This window comes from Marmota flaviventris, chromosome 3 (genome assembly GCF_047511675.1).
Source record: "Marmota flaviventris isolate mMarFla1 chromosome 3, mMarFla1.hap1, whole genome shotgun sequence".
In the NCBI taxonomy this organism is placed as follows: domain Eukaryota; kingdom Metazoa; phylum Chordata; class Mammalia; order Rodentia; family Sciuridae; genus Marmota; species Marmota flaviventris.
Genome location: NC_092500.1, coordinates 40,759,685 through 40,782,922, shown reverse-complemented (window position 1 = coordinate 40,782,922; position 23,238 = coordinate 40,759,685). Strand labels below are relative to the sequence as shown.

The window sequence follows — 23,238 nt, the reverse complement described above, 5'->3', positions numbered from 1 at the left end:
ATAGTCCAGCTTATTCAACAGAAAAATACAAAAACAGAGAAAGAAATGATTAAATATACTAAGAGAAACATGATAGAGAAATGGCATTAGGAACAGAGTAAAAGCTCTTAGGCATTAGTTGAGGTGGGGGAACAGTAGGTTTTCCACTGATTTTCAACAATTCTAAAGTACAAAATTTATCTAATACTTTTTTCTGTTGCATTAAAAGATATTTTAATCTATTAATGACATTCCGCCTAAAACATCCAAAGACAAGGCATTTGCAAAGACATTTGGCTAAAAGTATATCTTTCTACCAAACTTTTGAGTTGGATCACAATAGATGCTGATTATGATAGACATTAGGATTGACAGAATACATTACTGAAAATCATGACATAAATGTTAATTTCATCTCAATATCCAAACCACCATTGCTTTAGTATTACAGTGATTTCTAGAAATGTAATATTCCCAGAGTGATAAGAGTTTCAATGAGTAATATTTTAGAAAAACACCAAGGATACAGACGATCGAATTCAATGCCAGGAGAAAAAAAAAATAATATCCAGGCTATTCTCTGACAATAGCACAAATCAAGCTGATATTTACTGTTAAGTCTAAATAGACTTATAAATAGAATATTAATTATTATCTGAAAATTACAATGGAAAACAAAAGCCACATTTAACAGAGTATATTATTCCTATAACTTGCAATACATAATACCCAGTGCTTTAATATCTACTGTTGTTGTGTTCCATGCCAGATGCTGTGTGGGAAGAACTTGACCTGAATTATCACTTTAACCTTCAGTATAAATAAATTACACAAATACTGTTCTTACTCAGTTCTGTGTATGAGAAAACTGTGACTTACATTATTAACTTGCCCACAATTACAAAGTTATTAACTGCCAAGGCAGGGATTACAACCTAAGTAATGTTTCTACATCTTATCATCTTCATTACTTCAAATATTAACTTTAAATTGAAAATACTAATTGATAACTTTTATCATGATATCAAAAAACAATTTGAATGAGCAATAAAAGGATGAAGAGGCATCTTTTTTGTCATTAGTCTTGTTCAGTTATTTTAAGTGTGTTACTGAGTTTACTTACCTCCTTGGGATTATACAGTTTAACATAATTAATGCTTCGCATGTTAAAACAGCTCTATTTTCTTCCAGTGTCTTTCTTGTGGTACCCAGGTATTGCCTGCTCACACTCCAGTCCATAACCTGCCCTTCAGGAAGCTATATTTTAACTTGTTTGCCTGTGCAGCTGTGAAGGATGCTGTGGGAAGTTGAAGGGGCAGGGCCAAAGTCCAGGGTGTTTCTTGGTGCCTTCCCTCTCTTCTCTCCCCTCCTTCTTCCCTCCCTCCCTCCCCCATGGGGGAGTGAATTGGCATTTCATACAGGAAGTGTGGCCCCTCCTCAGTGGCCTTATAGCTTCCCATCTCTAAAGCCCTTTTCCCTCTTGCTGGAAAGGTGATGGTAGTTTCCTGTTCTTGCTAAAACCTGGGTTACTTAAACATCCCTATTTTATTTATTGCCTTTCCATCATTTCAGTTATTAATATCAAATTAAATGTCTTATGTTTATAATACCAAGAAGGGCCTCTTTTCCCTGAGGACCCTGACTTCCACACTAACTTTTCCTATCCAAAGGCTGTGACCATGTGGATCCTCATAACTGATTGTTTCTGTTCTTAAATCTGAAAAGAATAAAATGGAATCTAGAAAAACGAATTCACCAGTACCCAAGTTGGCAGCATTGTTTTCTATCAGAAGGGTCAACAAATGATATGAAATCTAAATTGAATAAATCATAACCAAGCAATAAACTTGCCTTTCTATATGGAATTATTATGATGTTACTCTCTTCCTTCTAGACCCTTGGGATTTCACTGGCTGACATTTTTAGAGCTCTTCCTAAATAAAACACATTAAATACCACTTACCAACTCTTCCTTTGCTTACAGCTATTTTCATTTAGAAAAATACCACCTTGCATATTGCAAATGCATTGTGTAAACCAGTGATCCATAAAGAAAAACTATTTGGCTGAGTATCATCACAACCAATATTACAAAGACCTTTTATGCCAGTCAGTCCAGAGCTGTTAAATTTGGATTATTTTAGCATGTCCACACCTGTTTTATTTACTGGAAAATGTATCAAGTAGTTTTTGCTTAAAACTAACCAAAAACTCCGTGTCTTAAGGCAATGACCATTTAGTGCACAAATTTTTGGATTGACCATTTGGACTGGGTTTATCGCTAAAACTCACTTGTGCTCCATGGACTCACTTATGCTTGTAATCAGCTTCTGGTCAGTGAAATGACTGCTTCTGCGGATTATATATGGCCCTCAGCAAGCTGGTTTATGATGACCTCATCTGGTACTGTGGGGTGACTGGAGCTTCTCTCCAAATGAATTTTCATCATGCGGTAGGATTGGCAAGCTTTTTTACATGGCATCTTAGAGTTCCAAGAGCAGCAAGTAGGCAAGACCCATTGTACAAAAATCTTCCCAGACTCTGTTTGCATTTATGTTTGCAAAGATTGCAATGGACAAAACTAGTCAAATGGCCAACCCCAAACCAAGGTTGGAGAAATAGATTCCATATCATTACAGAAAGAGTAGGCATTGTGACCATGATTACACTCTACCACAGAGACTATATATATACAGCTACTCCAGTGTTTCATTCACAGAAAGAAAAAGAATAAAAAAGAAAGCTTCTTTTAAGGAACCAGATAGGAAAAAAGTATTTCAAAGACAACAGAATATGTTTGTAATGAGTAGTAATATCACAGAATGAGAACAAAAGTTTGGTGTCTGTGGGTGGAGAAATGGATGCATAGGAGAGCAGACTCAATTGTGGCTTACTGTAAAGTGAAGGCCAAGCTATGGTCAAGGTTTTCTTTGCTTTGCCAACTCTTGACAAGGTTTTCCGCATGATTTCAAGTATTGGTTATACCAAATGAAGTATACATATGTGATTTATTTACAACTTCCTTATCAGAAGTCTCACATATAGTAGTAGTCTGACTCTCTAGGTATACCGGTTGGGTATCCTGCTTCACTTCTGAAAATGCTCACAGGGTACTATTGCAACTCTGCATTGGTGGGCATGGAAAGAGTAAGAAAAATATGTCAAATTAAGCCTTTGTCTTATGTATTTACCTACTTTCTAATTTCCTATTTTACCAAAAAGTAATATATATATGAATTAATACTCCCAAGTCTGTAAGTCTTAGCTTTTTTCTTAAACTCAAATATGTTACCTAGCAACCACTCAAGGACATCTTTATATCTTTCAGAAAAGGCAAAATAAATCAGATTAACTTAGCAAACATCTGTTTTCTTATGAGAATAGTCATGTTTTCATTGAGACAGTATGCGTGTACACTGTTCTCTGTGTCAATTATACTCCCTTTGCTTATATTGGATCAGATCAACAGAATTCTGACTCTCAAAGAGCCACTGTTTATTCAACTTTATTGAAAACCCAATTAAGCTTTGATTGTCTGGTGGCCTTTTGTCATTGTGGGGGCTATGTGATTAGAATTTGAAGTGAATAACCCATGATTTCCGCAGAGAACTGAATAATCACTTACATTTTGGTCCTGGAAATGATAATATAAATGAGACAGATTTAGAACTTAGCACTATTATACACAGTATTCATCACATAAATTTAAAGTACAAATTTTAAGAGCTCTAGGTTTCTTCCATCCACTCTGGGCTTCTGTGAATTAGTGCCCTGGTCCTCTTCTTCCAGCCACAATCATGATAATCCACAGGGACCTCATCTACCACAGGGGGATAGTCTATGACATTTATAAGTTCATGAAGATCATAGATAGGCTCTGCCTAGAGGTGGAAGGCAAGATGGTATAGGACAGAGGGTACCACTGATGACATGCTCATTGGTGGAAGTGCCTCTGGTGAGGGTTCTGAGAGAGAAAATACCAAAAGTACGGTCAACACTGGTGTCGATATTATAATGAAGGATTACTTGCAGAAAACCAGCCTCAACAAGGATGCCTCCAAGACATAGGTCAAGGTTGCATGAAATCAATCAGAGACAGACTTGAAAAACAGGGACCAGAGAGACCTGCAAGAAAAATCAAGCCCATTCTCACTAATTTCTAAAATTACCAGTTCTTGATGGGGGTAAACATCAATCCTGATGGCAGGATTGTTCTCAGACTATTGTGAGGATGGTGTGTCCTCATGTGTGATTTTTCTTGAAGGATGGTTTAGAAATGGAAAGATGTTAATAAATCTAACAAATCTGGCATAGCAGTGCTTGTGGATCTATCATCTGCATCATCACTGCTGTTCATTAGCCACACACCACCAGCACTTAAGACAAATGGGACTCATGTCATCTTGAGCTCTTCATTTGTTTTGACAGTGATTTATTTGGGGAGTGTAGACACTGTTTTTAAGAAAATAAAATGCCATTTAGGTCTTCTAAAAATAAAATGCATTTAAACTCAAACAAAGAGCTCATATAGCCAATTATTTGCCCTCTCATTCCACTGGATTCTCAAGAGTAAGTCCAAATGTTAACTTGCAATGTTTATCACAAAAGGGAAGCAATAAAAAAATGTGTATTAACTTGAAAAACCTCTTGTCTTGGGAAGGCAACTATCAGAAAATAACCTGACATGATTGACGACTGTTTTGTTTTGACAATGTAGATGGGTAGCTCACCTTCAAAGTCACCATACAGATACATTTTGGTTATCTAAGTCCATTTTCTTGTCACCAAAGGCAGTAGAATAGCTAAAGAGAATCTTGGGACTATGTTGAAAAATTGGCTTTCTAACTTTTTCATCAAAAGAACATGGAAAGGACACATTTCCAAGATTCATCTGCTATTTAGTAAGTTGAAATTTAAGCTTGGAGGTATATGAAATATTTAGCAGACTTTTTAAAAAAGGCATCATCTTAAATTTAGGCTATTTTGAGAATATATGGGGATTTTTTTGGTCATAAATCTAGTGATGGAGGGGATATATAGTATATATTCAAGATTTAAAATTCTGTAAATGTTAATGCTTATTCAAATTTTGATTTGCTATTTTTGAGACAAGCATGTTCTTTAGCTAAGTCAGTACCAACGGCAGTATTGCTGGTGGGACCAGAGGAATACAGATCAAAATTCTGCTTTTATGTTCAATAGAAGTATTGAGAATGTTGATTAACCATGTAGCAACAATACAATTAATAATCCTGAAACTCAGAATTAACCATACATTCCCAGTCATAGACACTGGTACCCCAGCATAACCAACAAATTGTAACTCTTATTAACCCAAGCATACTGAAGCAAGAAAACAATATTATTGTTAAGAACTGCAGCTTGGAACTGACTTGGGAAAAATCGTCTTATAAGTTTTTCTTGTAGATGAATTCCTTTATTTGGGGTTAACATGAGCCATCTAATGTGAAAAGACGAAAAATCTACTAGGAAACACAGGTTTAAAGTTATATATTGTTAAGAAAAACAGTTGTTCTATGGGATAGAATAACTAACTAACACTTTGCAAAAATTTAGTACTACCCCTTTTATTGTTTATACCAACAGAGAAGATATGGGTATTAGAAAAAGAGAGGCAGTTCTGAATTCCAGCTTGTTATGCTGACTTTGGGCATGTTAGTAAATGGGTCTGATCCTCTCTTGTTCCTTAGAACTATGTCCATGTCATAGTGTCCTTTGGAGGAGAAATAAAATAATACCTGTGAAGTAATCAGCACATGATGAGTAACTACTATAGTGTGGGTATAACCAAAAGCTCAGTCCCTGTCCCCAATACCAATCATTGCCAATTTGATAATGAGGACATGGTTTTGAGAAACAGGAAAAAGAAGATTTATTGCTTTGCTAGCAAAGGAGAAACATAGGGGATTCCTGTCCCAAAAATTGTGACTCTGGATCTGGAGGGACAGGGGGGGTTTAAAGGAACTCTTCAAGGGTTACATTCCAGGTATGCTCTAGTAGGGGGTCCCAGAACATCCTGATGCTGAGTTAGATTCACTTGTTAATTTGGGAGATATTCACTTCCCAGATCTTCAGCAGGCATCTCCTTCCTGTAGTGGGTGTGTTCAAGGGCTATTAATCAGGGGAAGAAAAGATAACACTATCACCCTAATCTAGTTGTTGGGGGGGGGGGGAGAAGAGAGGAAAACACCCATTTTTTTTTTTTTTTTAAATAAGCCTTAGAGCAATGAGGGCTATATTCAGAAGGTGAAGGGACCACTGTTACCTGGGAACAACGGCAGTTAGATTAAAACTCCACCTTGGAGTCTTTCTGTGAAAGTAAATCTGAAGTGTAAGAGTTTCTGGTCATTTGCTCAATGGAAGCTACTGCATCTCTCAGCCAGAAAGCTCTCCTTAATTCAGCCCTCAGTTCCAATTACCTGTTCTTCCAGAAGATGCCAGAGTAGCTATTCTGGTTTTAAATTAAAAAAGAAGAAAAAAAATATCTACCCTTTTGAGGCCAATGCTTCCCTTGGATATACTAATTGCTTTTCTGTTCACTCCTGCTCCTGTAAATGTCCTGTTTCTTATCAGATCCCATGATCTTTTAATCACAGGACTCCACTACTCTAATTTTGGGGAACTCCCTCATCAGTGTTTACCCAGATATCTGCAGTTCCCATGTGCCCACAACCTCCTGCCATCCTACAGAGGCGTTGGTCTGTTTTCAGCACATGAGTAGGCCACTCCACAGTGCTTTGGGCTTTTGGAGCACTCTGCCAGCTTTGGCCTCTACCTTTGTCCAGTATTGTCTTTTACTCTAGTCCCCATGGCCAGTGCCCCTCAGCCGAAACTCCTCAAGATAACTGTGGTTCTATCTATGGGAATAATAACAGAGGAGTGTTCATGTTACCTACTTGGAGGATTCTAGTCTCCTTATATTTGTAATATAATATTATAAAATTTTTTAATTAGAGAAAGTTCTATAATTGATTCATTCTCATTATAAATATTATTCCGCCTTGAATTTACTTTAAGGATTTTTTTACGTACACCTTAAGATTGTTTGATCTTTTTTTGCATCATATTTTTCACTTTGCTACATGAAAGTAATTTTTAAAAAAAATTTTCATGGCTACTTAAGTTTTATAGTGTAAGTAAAGCATACTTTGATAATAAAAATTTGCCTATACTAAATATTTATTTTCATTCTGATTTTTAAATACTATGATTAATATAAATTACATTTTCTTGGCAAACAATTATACATAAAGAAGAATAAAGGAATGCTGCAGGGGTGTGTGTTGAATATAAATTTAAGTCATTGAGTATAATTATATACACACATCAGAACTAAAATAGAAGAGAGGGAATGATAGATTCAGAAACCAATCATCTCCCATATTTTTAAAAAGCATTTACTGAAATTTTTAACAATCATTGGCATAGAATTAGTACCATAAATCATGTTTAATTTTCAGAACAATCTATGTAAAACTATATTGCCCCATAATTTTAGGACTATGTTTGTAACACCTCTTTATTCACCTCAAACAAGTTGTGAGGAACAAATGAGATGACCCATTTGAAATTGTAAAGCAAAGTTAGAATTAAGTATCAAAAATCTGATATCCTATTTTATCGTTATTTCTAAGGGCCAAAAAGCTCATATCAAATTCCAAGTATCCTGGCCCGGGCAGTTTGACCTTCCTCTACTCACTTAGCCCACAACTAGTAGTAACCAATCAAAGGACATTTCACAGGGTCCAAGATCAGAGCTTCAAGAGAAGGAACTTTCTATTGATGAAGAGCCCATAGTTAGTGTTCAAAGATGTTATTAAATGCATTAATGAAAAGGGACCAAGTTTCCTCAGCAAGAATTGTGGACGCAGGTCAATGATTTGTATAAATGCAACAGGAATATTAGAAATTGATTTCATCCCTCTGTTGGAGTCATAATTAAATTCTGGTGCCTAGGGGAGTTCTGTGAAGGGCCTTTGGCTACAAGAAGAATGTCTCTGTAATTTAAATTAACACCAGTTGCTGTAGCAAACTCCTGGATTTCGGTGGTTCTGCACGGTAGATGTTGGTTTCTCACTCTCACAGTCCAAGGCGTTTCCTGGTTGTGGAGCTCAGATGCTTGGTTTTGTACAGTCACTCAAGAGCTCAGGCCAATGGAAGCACACATGTTCATTGGTGGTTTCTTTGTTCCACCTAGATATGTCCTTCTGGTTGGCCTATGGTCAAAAGGATTGATTAAGAGTATGGGTTATTTTTTTATGGGTCATGCTTGAAAGTTCAACTCACTTCAGTTTATAGACCATTGGTAGGAACTAGTCCATATTTCCCCAACCTCAATGCAAGAGAGAAGAGCTTGCAATGAAGCTTCTGTGTGAGAAACTGCTCTGCTGTGGAAGGCAGAACACAAATTTTGCTGAGCAACAGCTAAACCTTAATAAGTCTCTGACAAGTGGTGGGGTAGGAGGACTTTACTCCTCTGGCAACTGGAAGTGTGTCCCTATTTGGTGTCAACTCCCCATAAAATTGGAATTATATGATCTTCCATTTTCTAAATATGTAGCTGAGGTTTAATCCTCCTTGGAATATATTAGGTAATACATCAGATATGGACAGAGAAGAAAATCAAGATAAGGACAGTCTACAGAAATTAATTATTTTCTGTGTCTCAATCATGCAATTAAAAAATAAAAATAAATCCAATATCAACATGTGGTAGTTTGAAACAATTTTTAATTGGAATTACATTATTTTAGGAGAATATGTTTTAAAATCTACTTCATAAGTACCATATTCCATTCATTATTATAATGATGTCTTATATTCTATAATACATTCTGTTATTGCAGATGTTTTCTATTATAGTAATCCTGTGAGATAGGGTAGATAAGGATATGATCCCTGCATTAAAGAGAAGGAAAATCAAGACCAAGTAGTAAGTGGTGGGACTGGGAAAGGAGCCCAGCATTTCTGACTCCGGGCTCCATACTTTCCATTTCTGAAACTCTCCAAAAATTAAATTTTACTTTTTTAGGGGTTTGTGGGAATAGGGGAGGGTAAGGGACTGGGGAGAAAACACATCAAATTAGATCACCTTCGCTGCCTTGTGAGAATATTTGCTTCTTATATCTTCCAAGAATGTTTTAGACAGCTGCACGTATTTCTTGAGGAATATCTTTTATCACAGGAATAGGTTTATAAGGAAACAGACTCTAAAATTTGGTCTAGAGGCTTGTATGTGAAATATTGGCTGCTTGAGAATCTTTGATTTCCATTTATTACTTTGTATTTGTATATAAACACAGTATGAAATCATATAGTGAGCATTCTGTCTTTTGATGTATTTTTTCTCCATTGTACTTAACAAAATATCCAATATTTTTTAAGGGATTGAAATAGAATCATTAGCAGTATAGCAGTGTGACACATTTAACATGAAAGCATTTCAGGATGAAATTTGGAGGTTTATAAAGTGGCTGTTAATGTGATGACTTTTAAAGTCTTGATTCTTGCCTGTGGTCATGTGGTTATCTCATTATTTGAGCAGTTTTCCTTTGCAGTATGACAACACAGTAACAGCCACTGTTGCCTGACAGTCTTGCAGTTATGTGGATCTAGCCCCTACCCGTGGTGATTTGCAGGTATAACTTGTCACTAGAGAGAAACCACTTGCAAGAAGTCAATGTGTTGTGTAGGATTGGAATAAAAATCAGATCCATCAGGGAGCCCTTAACAAATAGCAAATTAGATGGCAAATCTCACCATGTGTGATACATGAATATAAATATATTATCTTTTATAATTTATTAAATATTTAAAATGTCTAGTATTAATGAAATAGGATGTCTTCAAAAGGGGATCAAAATCTTCTAAATAATCTAGCTTTGCTTAGATCTCATGTAAGAAGAAGGAAAGAAAAAAGTCAAGAAAATGCATCTTTTAATTTTTTTTTTCCTAGAAGTTTCACCACTGCTGCCTATTAACAACTGGTAGGTAGGTGCATTAGTACCCGTGGGGTGCTCTGTTTTTATTTCTGCTTACATTTCGCTATGGTTTTTAGCACAGCAGGTAGTATGTTCTCTCTTAGTTTCCAACTCCCACATTTTTATCCTAAGTGAATGTAAACTGACCATTGATCACCTCTAAATAGATAGATGGAGGGATGGATGGATGGATGGATGGATAGATAGATAGATAAATAGATAGATAGATAGATAAAAATCTCTATCTTGAGGCAACTTTGAGATAGAGCTCTTCCTTTATTAACAATTTAAAGGATTTAAAGCATAGGAATGGATGATGTGCAAAAAGCATCTGCACTCAGTATGTCATGGGCTTGCTGTGCTTTTCTTGGTAGCAAGAGAAGCTTAGGAGGCAAGGGAAATATTATATAAGCAGGAGTCTTTTGGTACTTATCACTTATATTGAAAATACATTCACTTTATGTCCAAAGACAGTTTCAAGTGTTAAAATCTAATCTCTTATTTTGTGAATAGCATTCCTCCATGCCAGTGGTTCTTAAATACAAGCACATATCAGAATCATCCTGAGGGCTTATTGAAACTCAGTTTGCTGGCCCCACCCTCCTCATCTCAGTCAGTATTATCTGGCTGAGCCAGATTTTAGATAATCTATATCAATAACAACTACATAGGTGACTGATAGCGTTGGTCCAGAGACCACATTTTGAGAACCACTGGTCTACCTTAAATGTTTTTATCAGTTTTTCACTGTTAAATGTTGCAACCTGTGTGGAAATACTCAGGTCAGAAGCCTGGAAATTTTGAACTCTCAAGATTTAAAAACATTTATTCTCTTCTAACTTTTTGTTTGGTTAACATTTTCTTACACATATTCTCTGGCATACCATACAGTCATTGGAGGATAGTTTACTAATTTTACCTTCTACTTATTTACTTGCATATTTGTATCAACTTAGACAAAAAAGGATAAAAGAACCTCAAGTATTTGTCACTTTATTTTCCTAAGAGTGGTGAGAACTGCAAGTTTCCTAAACTGTTTTTTTTTTTTTTTGTAAAAATATTCTTTGGCACTGTTCAGCATGCAGATTTTAGTGCACTTCGTCACCTGCATTACTAGGCGTTTGCAGGCCATCAGGATGGATTCTCCTAGGGCTCTCTGTAAGGGCCAGATATTGTAGCATTCAAATAAAGAAAACTTTTCCTCATATTTTGAGATGGATGTCAGATGTAATGGGAGTAATTGTAGGAGATTGGAGGTAAGGAAGGCTCATAAATGAAATATTTCCTTTTGTATGGGTTAAGAGTGCAAATGTTGAGCCAGAAAGTTTGGCTTGTATGCATCGCTTAATATTGTAAACTTGAGAAAATACATCAGCTCTTTGTTTCAAGATCATCTTTAAAATGGAATAGTGATACCTTCTTCTTAGGCAACTTTGAGGATTCAGTGAGTTAGCCCAAATAAAATGTTTTAAAACAGTGCTTTACTCTAACCACTATTATTAGTAGACACTACATCTTGGAGAAAGAATGTTAGTAGCTCTTTTTTTTTGTCATGCTGCCGGTAGCAGTGGAAATGCAATAGGATTTAAGTGAAATAAAATATAAATTACTACCACAATTATGTGGTCAAATTATAATATCCAAGTCCTTTTTCAAAAATTTACAAAATGTCATGTTCTTTGTCGGAGGAAAGATCATTAATCAGACCCCATGCACGTAAGACAAGGGTAGATGGCTCTTCATTATGTGTTCGATTTCTGCCAGATGGTTTGATCGATTGTCCACACTGACCATGAAATTGCCCAGGATGATTGTAATCCTTTAGGTTAGAGGAGAAAATGCTGACTAAGGTGCCAGAGTATTCAGTATGTTTGAAATAGCACGGAGGATTAGAGAGCAGCACACACACTCCCAAGGAATGTCTTCACAAGATCCTAGAGGGAAATGAATGCCACTGGGTGAGCAGGATGGAGGAGAGTCAAGAGAGTCACCATTGCAGAGAATACCCAGGAAGCTCTCAAAATTGGCTAGCCTGTCCCCTGCTCCTTCCCCAAGGACAAACTATGGAACTGATCCTCTTCTGTGCTGCCCACAGTGTCAAGCAGGGCTCTTCTCAGTATGTGCTGTCTGGCTTGACTTGATTATGGATCACAGCGTTTGTGTCTGGCCTCAGTTATTTTCTCTATAAAGAAATCACATGAAAAAAATTCAGCACATACTATAGTTAGCTCAGTAAAACCTATTTCTTCTTTTCCTATCAGTTTACAATCGTTTCTATTTCTGTTAATCTAAAAATTTCCTATCTCCATTATGAAAATAGAGAGATGGTCCTAGATTCCAAGCTGATGAACTGTGGCTGCAAATTTGAAAATATAAATGTAATCGTCACTAAAAATATCAACATAACGTCGGTTCCAGTAAAATTTGAACCTCGAATTAAAGGATGTATTTGATGTCTGCATACCAAGAAGTGTCACAGGGATGAGTGGAGTTGGGTGCATGAGTTCAGGACGTTGATGTTGATGGTCTTTGTTTCATCTGGCTTTATGCTCAAAATAAGAATAGTATGCCAAGGTGTGTTTCTCTTCTCAGGAAGGAAATAATTTTCTAAGAACTTAAACAGTTAAATGTAGTAATGATGGAAAGTAATCTTTGTGTATGCCAATGTATTTATTTTTTAAGACTGGCGACCTCTCACATGAATGTATTGTTAGTAATATATGTGACATGCTCCGGATTTATAATATATTGATGACAGTGGAATTTTAATCTTTACAGCAAAAACAAGCCTTAAAAAATAAGGAAATGTATGTATTTCTTTCAAACCTAAAAATGAAGGCATTTTTAGAGTTCTCTCGTATTAGCCTCTGGAAGCTGCCACATTGCCCAGCTCTGGGTGTGTTGTGTGGATCGACTACATGTTAACAACCCCAGGAGCTTTAAGCTAGGCTCTTTAGAGTGTCTGCTAAGTGGCAGACACAGTTATCTATTTAACTCAAGCCAGACCATTGGATTTCTCCATCTTAAACCAAGTGTGTCTTACTCTTAAGTGCCCCCAATTCTGTTTCCTTATCATGCCTCTTCTGTATCCCCACATCTTTGGTTTAAGGCTTCATCATTTCTTATCCACATTCTCAATAGTTTAATTTTAAAAGAATAATTTTAATTGTTACCAGGCAATAACCATTAAAGTGTCAAAAGTCTTCCAGCTAACTAAGTGAGCGGTTGTCTGCTCTCCTACCTGCATCTCTTCTCCAATAAAAGAAAAACTGATTTCTACTCATTAAAGAGTTTCCAATGACATTTATGTCCACATTTCCAAGTAATATGCTATAATGTACTAGTTTATTAAAATAGAGGCCATCTATTAACTTTTTAAGATGTTGTATGTGGTTCAATCTGTTCTACTCTCCACCTCCCCGCTCCACCCACAGTGTATTTTAATTTTCAGTTAAATCCATATTAATTGTGGTCATTATTGTCATATAAATATTACTTATTGTCAGATCAAGTACTGTCCTGTGATTACAGTCCCTTTCTTGAGCAACGTTTGTTGTTTCTTTGCCTAGAACAAATAATCATTGCCTCAATTTTTATTTGGACAATTTATTTTGAATATCTGTATTTTTTCAGTTTCCAATAACTCTATAAAATACATAGCAGTAAGATTTCCTTCATTATTTAAACTGTCAGATTATATATCAATTCGAGTATTTCCTTCTTATAAACAACCTACCATCATTTCTCTTTGTTCAATATGAAGAAACTGTTCTCTGTCTGCCACATAAGAGGTAGACTAGCCTTCTGCTGGTTATTGGCCTGGAAATATATTTGCCTTCCTCTTATATTTGAGCAATTGTTTGTTTGAGTCCAATATTTTTACATCTTATAGCTTCCTAATAAGGGGTATATGGAAAGTATGTATTTCATCTGAGTGAGCGGTTTATGGGAAGTAAATATTTCATCTGTGATATTTTTGTAAGAAATATCCTTATTTTACTATCCTATTATTTGATAGTTTCTTTAGGCATAAAAGTTAAGATTGAAAGTCACTCTCTTCCAGAATTTTGTAGGAGTTTATCTATGTCTTGAAAGTCCAATGGAGCTGTAGAGATTTTTTGATGTCATTGCAATTTCTGTTCCTTTGAAGGTAACTTTGATTTGCTTCTTTGTGCCCCCACCTCTTGGAAGCTTTTAGGATAGTTTTTTTTTGCCTCCAATTTTCATTATTGATTTTTATCTTCTTGATGGTACTGACCATATTGGTAATTTTCTCCAATACTTCAGATTTTAAAAATTCATATTTCTCTGATATTTGACTTACTGGATCCATTCCCTAATATGCCTACCTATTTTTTTCTTATTAACCAACTAAAGCATTTTGGTCTACTTTTTTGTAAATGTTCTCTGTTTAATCTTCCACGCTTTTAATTTTAAAGTTAGCTGTTATATTTTTACTGTGCAAAACTTCTTATTCTGTAGATCTTCAAATATGTCTGTATATATGTATGCATTTTTATATATGTGTGTGGAGGTGTACATATGTATTTTTCTTTTGATGGATATAATATCTCCTTTCTAGTTTAGGTTGTTAATTATAATTTCCATGAAGTTCTCTTCTTCTCCTGCCTTTTTCTCTGTTTTATTCTGACATATTTTTAGTCTGTCCATTTTGCTATCTGTATTTTATGTCAGAGAATTTCCTCAAATGTCTGGTAACCTGGAACTCTCTGTGCATCAAGTATGAGACAATAAGAAACCATTTGGAAGTTGTTTGTATGTGATTGTGGGTGTGTGGTGGGGTGCACACAATTCTTAGAGTCTTCTGGGATTCCTTATAGACCCTTCATTGTCCTGTTGGTCAATTTACTGGGTGGCCAAGAAGACTAATATCTGTTGATCTTGGAAATGATTATTGTTGTCAAAGAACTATTTTCTAATCTTCTGATCAGAGTGATAGTGAGGGGTGTAGCATTCTGTATTCCTCAAGGAGAAAGTACCTAAAGAGTAAATCACTTGCTAGAGTGTCAACATTAGTATATGTAATTTTATTTAATCCTTCTAATTTAATTCCCAGGCTATCACACTTCTGGCTGCTGCCTGGTAACCCAACTTTTGATTTCCCCTAGAATCTTGATGGGATGAGGGGAGGCAGGTAATACATAAATCTTGAATCCGACTCATGCCGTCTTCCTATTGATCTGATGTGCACACTTCCTGAACTGTTCCGAGCTCTGTAGGTAAACATGTTCATATTCCTTGACAGCTCGCTCTCTCTCTCTCTCTCTCTCTCTCTCTCTCTGCAAGCTCCTGTGGGCATCATCTTCCTGTGCTTCTCTGTGCCCAGTTGTGCATGATTCTTTCATCAGTTTTCAATGTCTGTATATTATGGTCATGAAAGATAGAGTTTGAGCTTTGGCTTTTATTTTTGGTGTCCTAAGGACAATTTTCTAAACAATACAGGGCAGAAACATATTTATTTCACCATCTAGAACAAGGAAGCCTTGTCAAGTCATCTCCCTGTATTCAGTCTTTCTTTGCTCTAAACTATCCTTCATAACTACATCTGACTTGGAATTTAGAAACACCAGTTAGCAAGGCTGTTATTTGTTGTTGTTCTTCTTAGACATACATAACAGTAGAGTGTATTTTGACATATATATATATATATATATATATATATATATATATATATATATATATACATACACACACACACACACACATACATACATACATACATACATGGAGTGTAACTTACTCTAATTAGGATCCCATTCTTATGGTTGTACATGATGGGAAGTTACACTGGTCATGTATTCACATATAAGGATAGGAAAGTTATATCTGATTCATTCTACTGTCTTTTCTGTTCCCATTCCCCTTCCTTCCCTTTGTTCCCCTTTCTCTAATCCAATGAACTTCTGTTATTCCCCTCCCTATTGTGAGTTAGTATCTGCATATCAGAGACAACATTCGGTCTTTGGTTTTTTGAGATAGGCTTATTTCACTTAGTATGATATTCTCCATTTCTATCCATTTACTGGCAAATGCCATAATTCATTCTTTTTTATGGCTCAGTAATATTCTATTGTGTATATGTATCACATTTTCTTTATCTATTCATCTGTGGTAAGGCACCTAGGTTGTTATTTTTATCTCTCCTACATAAAAATAAACTTTCACTTAAAGTATTAATACAGGCTTCTTAATTTTACATGTGATTCCTCTTTACCTAACCTTTATCTGATTCCTATTGTCTTCTTTCTAATCTTTCCATCCTCTGGCAAAATAGAACTATTCTTTTTTCAATATTTATTTATTTTTTAGTTGTAGTTGGGCATAATACTTTTATTTATTTATTTTTATGTGGTGCTTAGGATCGAACCCAGGGCCTCACACATGCTAGGCAAGCACTTTACCACTGAGCCACAACCCCATCCCCTAACTATTCTTATTCTCTGAATTCACTGTGCTGTATTCCATACCTCTACTCCTTTGTAGGTTCCATCATCCTTGTATGTCATGCAGAATGCTTTCCTTGTTCAAGCATGCTTTATTTATTCATTCATTCATTTATTTTATAGCATTTCTCAATCTTCAGTTGTTATATATCTTTAATAGTTGTCTTTTTCTTTCTTTGACATTTTTCAAAAACCAGTTCTCTCTTAAAATGGAATGAATTGGTCTCATAAGGAATCTTTTTTCTGAAGTGAGAACTATTATGTGATTTTTTTTAGTAGGAATTACATGATCAGATTTGCATTTTAAAGCAATCACTAGCTGTAGTGTATAGGAAAGTTTAATGCTCAGCCTGCCTGAACTCAGAGATCGTTTCTAGGACTGTTAGAGCAATTTGAGTGAGAGATAATGAGAAGTTCAACTAGGGCAATTACAGCAGTAATGGAGCACAAGAATCAAGAGGTATGAGGCAGACAGAATTAACCGAACTGGGTCAGAACAAAGGTGGTAATACGGAAAAATGTAAAAGAAAATTATTAGACATCATTTCATGTTCATTCAAGAATTTACCTACCTTCATGTTCCAGCTACTGAATTTTCCATGATTATTGATGCATTAACATTCACTTTGAAGCAACTCTCAAACATAAAATTTTTTTAAAAAACTTCATGAAAAAGATCAGCATTAACTTTGGAATGAAAATTAAGAAATAAACTAGCCATGTTGAGCTATTTATTTGGTGAATATAATACTTATATTGTGACAATATCAATGTTATCAAAAGTTTTAATGAAATTGGTTCATATTTATAACACAATACACTCACTGAGAGATTTCTAGAAGCCATTTTTAGTTCTTATATAGTGAAATACCTGGAATTTGGTACTTATTGTAAAAAGTAGTACATTTAGCTCCACTTTGGTGGCTGTAAGTCCAAACTACATGGGGCGCTCTGGTGAGGGCCCCCCCAGCTGTGTCACCTCATGGCAGATGGCTTCAGAACCGTGGGAATACATGCAAGAGGAAAAAGTTACCTTGACAAAGAGGAAGGCAGAGAGACTAGGGAGTGGCCAGGCTCGTTCTTTTATATCAACCCTCACAAGAACTAACTCAGGTGTCCAGGGAGAACCATGTTAATACCTCTCCATACATCCCATGATTGGAAGGCCTCCAGTAGGCCTTGCTTCTTAGAGGACCCCACTTCCACATGATGATACTAAGGAACAAGGCTGAACCCTTGGGCCACAAGCCACACCCAAACCGTATCAGTCTACAAGAGTCACGGGAATGGACTCTCTGAATCTCTTGGTCCTCTCAGCCCTGTAATAGCAACTGGAAATGAAGCCTGTGATCAACTTATCAAACTGGTGAAGAACAGCATGTATCATGTCTTAATCCTACACTGACTTTTCCAACCTTCTTTATTGGATAATGCCTACAATTCTTTTATTTTGGAGTCATAAAACTCAGTGCACCAAAGTACAGTTTTTAAGATTGTTCACCTCTCAAGCCACATTTTTTGCACAATAGGAAAAAAAAACAAACATACCTTATTTTTCCTTATGCAAAATAACTCAGTCACTTCTGGTTTAAAGCTCAGTCTTTGAGGAAATGGCTCACTCAGTTCTAGATTCTTCCCTTTCACTTGTGCAGCTTTTCTCCCTGAGCTGATAGATAAGGATCAACCAGTGGGATTGACTTCAGTTATCAGAAACTCTCCCCACATCTTCTAGCTATGTCTACTTCCTGTGTCAGGTGCATTCACCCTACCTGTTCTGAGTTCACATGCGGTAGGATCTCTACTTTCTCTCAAACAATTTTAGTTTATTTCAGAGGATTAGACACAAAAATGGATGCTTTCCTAGACGGTTGTGGGAGATGTGCTTTGTGATTCTCTGTTCATGTCCAAAAGCTATTATGAAATGCAGCACAGAGAAGAGGTATGTTAGGCCTTTTCTTGGGACCTGTGTTTCTTTCGAATTCTCTTCCCAGTATTTATTTTCCTCTCTGTGGGAAAAATACCTATGTAACTGGTCACTCTACCTTAAGTTGCCATTTATGGTTTCCCTGTGTGTGCTTGGTCTTTTGCTGCTTTCTGAGATGTAGAAGTCCCATTATTGTCATTGAAATTCTGGGTTAACTCCTACCTATTAGGATGACTGTTGTGAAAAAGGTAGAAGATAACAAGTGTTAGTGCTGACGTAGAGAAAAGGGAACACTTGTACACTGTTGGTAGAAATGTACATTAGTACAGCCATTATTGAAAACATTGTGGAGGTTCCTCAAAACAATTAAAAATAAAGTTATTTTATGATTTCACCTCTGGGTAGTTACCCAAAAGATTTGAAATAAGCATTATGCAGCACTATTAATAATGGCCCAGTTATGAAATCAATCTAAATGCCCATTAGATGATGAATGGATTAAAAAAACACACAGAGTATATATACATTAGAAAATACTATTCATCCATAAAAAGGAAAGAAATTATGTCATTTACAACAATGGGGATGGGATTGGAGAACATTGTGTTAAGTGAAATTAGTCAGGCCAAGAAATACAAACATTGTGTGTTCTCATGTATAGATGGAATTCAAAACAGTAAACTCACAGAAATAGAGAATAGAGTGGTAATTACCAGAGGCAGGAGACAGAGAAACTTGGGAGATTATGGTCAAAGACTACAAAACTTCAGTTAGAAAGAAAAAATAAGTATAATGATGCACACCTGTAATCCCAGGAATTTTGGAGGCCAAGGCAGGAGGATTGCAAGTTTGAGGCCAGCCTCAGCAACTTAAAAATACCCTATCTCAAAATAAAAACAGATCAAAACAAAATTAAAAATGAAGGTCGGGAATGTATTTTAGTGGTAGACACCACTGGGTTCAATCCTTAGTACCAAAAGAAGAAGAAAAATCTTTTTTTTTTAACATTTATTGTATAGCATTATTAATACAATTAATAGTGTATAGTACATTGGAAAATAGTTAAGTATGTTTCAAAGTTTTCTTACCACAAAATGATGAGTATTTGAGGTGATGTGTAAATTAACTTTAATTATGCCCCATTGTATTTATAGATCATAACATTGCTTAGTACCCTGTAAATATATAACTGTAATTTTGTAGTTTATAGTAAAATTAAATTTAAAAAGAGAAACTTTTTTCCCCCACATGATTTCTGTCTGCTGTCAGTTAGAAGACCCTGTATGGCTTTGCAAAGGCAATATATTGAATGTCACAGGGAGAAGTACTCTCAGGAATGTGATGCTATTGCTGGAATTTTCGGTAAAAGAAATATATAAAATAATGCAGGGTTAAAGCCAGCTCAGCTTGTGTTTAAAAATCTTCTGATTAGACTTATATATATTTTCAAGTCAGGTTACAAATTAGTGTCTTTCTAGTCAAATAAATTCTTGAGCGAATAGCTTGTGCTTTCTATATTACTTCTCTCCATGTCATTGATTATTTATCACTTATTAAAGTTAAATCATTGTATCTCAGTGTAGCTATAATTTGCATTTCTCTAACTGGTGAAGATGTTGAACATTTGTTCATATATTTGTTGACCATTCATATTTCTTCTTCCTGAAGTGTCTGTTCAATTCCTTTGCCCATTTATTGATTGTTTAGTTTTATGGTATTAAGTTTTTTGAGGTCTTTCTAAATCCTAGAGATTAATGCTCTATCTGATGTGCAGGTGGCAAAGATTTTCTCCCATTCTGTAGGTTCTCTCTTCACATTCTTGATTGTTTCCTTTTCTGTGAAGAGCTTTTGAGGTTGATATCATCCCATTCATTGGTTTTTGATTTTAATTCTTGGACTTCAGGAGTCTTGTGGAGGATGTTGGTTCCTAAGCCAACAGGATGGAAAGTTGGGCCTGAAAGAACAAACAAGGCTCGTAGTCGGAGAAAATGCCTGTTTATTGAGGAACAGCTCTGCATATTTATAGAGCCGGGGTGGTTTGACAGTTATGACAGTTTAATGGTTGAACTGTTTGACAGTTGGCATAGGGTGCTTTCTGATTGGTGGGTAAGAATCATGTGAGCCAGCAGGGCTACTCTGATTGGTAGGTAAGGATCATGTGAGCCAGCAGGGCTAGTCTGATTGGTGGGTAAGGATCATGTGAACCAGCAGGGCTAGTCTGATTGGTGGGTAAGGATCATGTGAACCAGCAGGGCTCACCATTGGATAGCTCTTCTCGGGAGATGGGGAAGTTAGTCTTTGGAGCCGGGTTGACTCCCAACAGTGCCTATATTTTCTTCTAGTAGGCACAGGGTCTCTGGTCTAAGGCCTAGGTCCTTGATCTACTTACAGTTGAGTTTTGTGCTGTGTGAGAGATAAGTGTTAAATTTCATTCTTCTATATCTGGCTTTCCTGGTTTCTTCAACAGCACCATTTGTTGAAGAGGCTATCTTTTCTCCAATGTATGCTTATGGTGCCTTTGGGTTCATTTCTGTGTCTTCCATTTTGTTCCATTTGTCTTTATGTCTGTTTTGATGCCAGTACAACCATAAGAATGGGATCCTAATTAGAATCAGGTATACCCCATGTATGTATAATATGTCAAAATATACTCTATGTCATATATACCTCCAAAGAACAAATTTTCAAAATTTTTTTTTTAAAAATGAAATCATTGTATCACATTGAAACATGCACCTCAGAGTCATGTATGGAATAACAAATGATTGTAATTATTTTTATATGACTTGAGTGGTAGGTTACTCATAAAATGCTCATCAAATACTAAATAATTCTTAAAACATTTAGGAGCTGTTTGCTGTGATAAAGGCTGTATGTTACATCATCAGTAGTAAAAAATAAATCATCACCAACTGATATTTAGGACTCTATGGAGAATCAAAGTCTACCTTCTGCTTTGTTTTGCAGTGAGTTTCACTGCACAAAAGCAATATGGTGCTGTATGTTATCATCTTCTGTTTGCCATCTCATTTTATATGAAAAGTGAGCTTTGTAAAATCAATATTGTAAGGGCACAGAACTATGCTCAGAAGTCATTACTACTTGCAGCAATTTTTCTTGATTAGTTAGGTTCATTATATTTGGAGAGATAGCTAAGTTTAAGGATTCAACAATGGTAATGGCTCACATTAAAATTAAACTTCTCATTAAAATTAATGTACATATATTTCAAATTAAAGCAATGGACTAGTAATAATATTTTAACATTTAACAAATGTATATCAAGTTAAAGGCCCGATTCCTAAGTTTGAATTCATTCAATCCTCACAATAATCCCACTTAGAGATAAGAATATCATTGCCATTTAATAGATGAGGAAACTGACATTGAATGAAAACAGATGTTTAGTCAGTATCCACTGGGGTATTAAATGGCACTGACATTTAGTGATAATGAATGTTCCCCTAAAGAATGCATGCCATTGTCTAATAGGCCCTAAAATTCATATTGAATAATATGTAAAATATGCTGTAGTACCTTTGATTTTTATTATTTTGTTATTTTTAATTAGTATAAATGAAGTATCATATATACAGTTGTACTAAAATTTCTAAGTAGCCCTTTAGTAAATGTAATTTCATTAATTCTCTTAATTTTTCTGATATATATACTATTATTGAGACGAAATTCATGTTTATAACATTACATTTAATCAAAATATTTGAAGAAAATTGCTTTAGATATTTGACCTTTGATCAAAACACAGATAAATAAAATCCCAAATGACCCACTTACAGAAAATATAGAACATTGAGTGGTGATTAATTTAATATTATTTCCAATGATACCCATTCTTTATTTAAAATTCATAATTATTTCATAGCATAATTTTACAAAATATATGATCACACTCTTTATAATTCATTCAACTGAAGGTAAGAGGTTAAATACTCATGATTTTTTTTGTGTATGTGTGTGTTAATTAACCAAGGACAACTTTTTAGTTCAAACCCCCAAACAGAACATAATTTCACTATTATTTTGTATTCATGTGAACAACTGATTCTAAATAAAGTTGACAAGGTTGTTTATACTCTATTTTATCAGAGCACTACAGAAATTTTACTAATGAATTTTAAATACATTAATATACCAGGTTTACTATGCTTTAATACTGTCTCCTTAAGGATATACTCCACTGGGCTGGGGATGTGGCTCAAGTGGTAGCATGCTCGCCTGGCATACCCCCAGTGCTGGGTTCGATCCTCAGCACCACATAAAAATAAAGATGTTGTGTCCACTGAAAATTGAAAAAATAAATATTAAAAAATTCTCTCTCTCTCTTTAAAAAAAAATATGTACTCCACTTTGTCCACTCTTTTATTTATCTTACATACATAAAATCTAAGAAGAAAGCAAAATATAAATATGAGTATGTATGTATGTATGTAATATTTTAAAAGAAAGAGCATGTTTATGTGTTGCTTTGTAATCATTTCATATTTTACTTCTAGATTATAACATCCCCTTTAATGACACTAGTTTCCCTTTTCTCTGATTTCATTGAACAATGGCAAGTTTCTTTTACTTCTAGAAGATACATGTGTTTATTAAAAATAATTAAATTTTAAAAGTGTATGAGACTTTTTAAGTAGAAATTTTCTTTCAATTAATTTACTTAGTCATTGATTTCTCTCATTGCCACCAAAGTTAGAATTATAGTCTATTAAGAGATACTGGACAAGTTAAAGCCTTTAAGCTTGGGATTGGAAGAAATCCTGGAAGAAGTAAAAAGTGATTTTTGCATTAAATCAGAAGCTTCCCTTATAAGATTTTCAAGCCAACTAGCTGTCTTTCCATCTGTTTTCTA

At 35.3% G+C, this 23,238-nt stretch overlaps 1 protein-coding gene and 1 pseudogene across 1 annotated transcript in view; both read left to right on the top strand.

The window, feature by feature from the left end:
• Positions 1-23,238, top strand: part of Nav3 (neuron navigator 3) — a 342,152-nt gene that overhangs the window by 74,343 nt on the left and 244,571 nt on the right. The gene's annotated exons all lie outside the window — the stretch shown is intronic.
• LOC114086803 (translationally-controlled tumor protein-like) lies at positions 3,777-4,270 on the top strand (annotated as a pseudogene).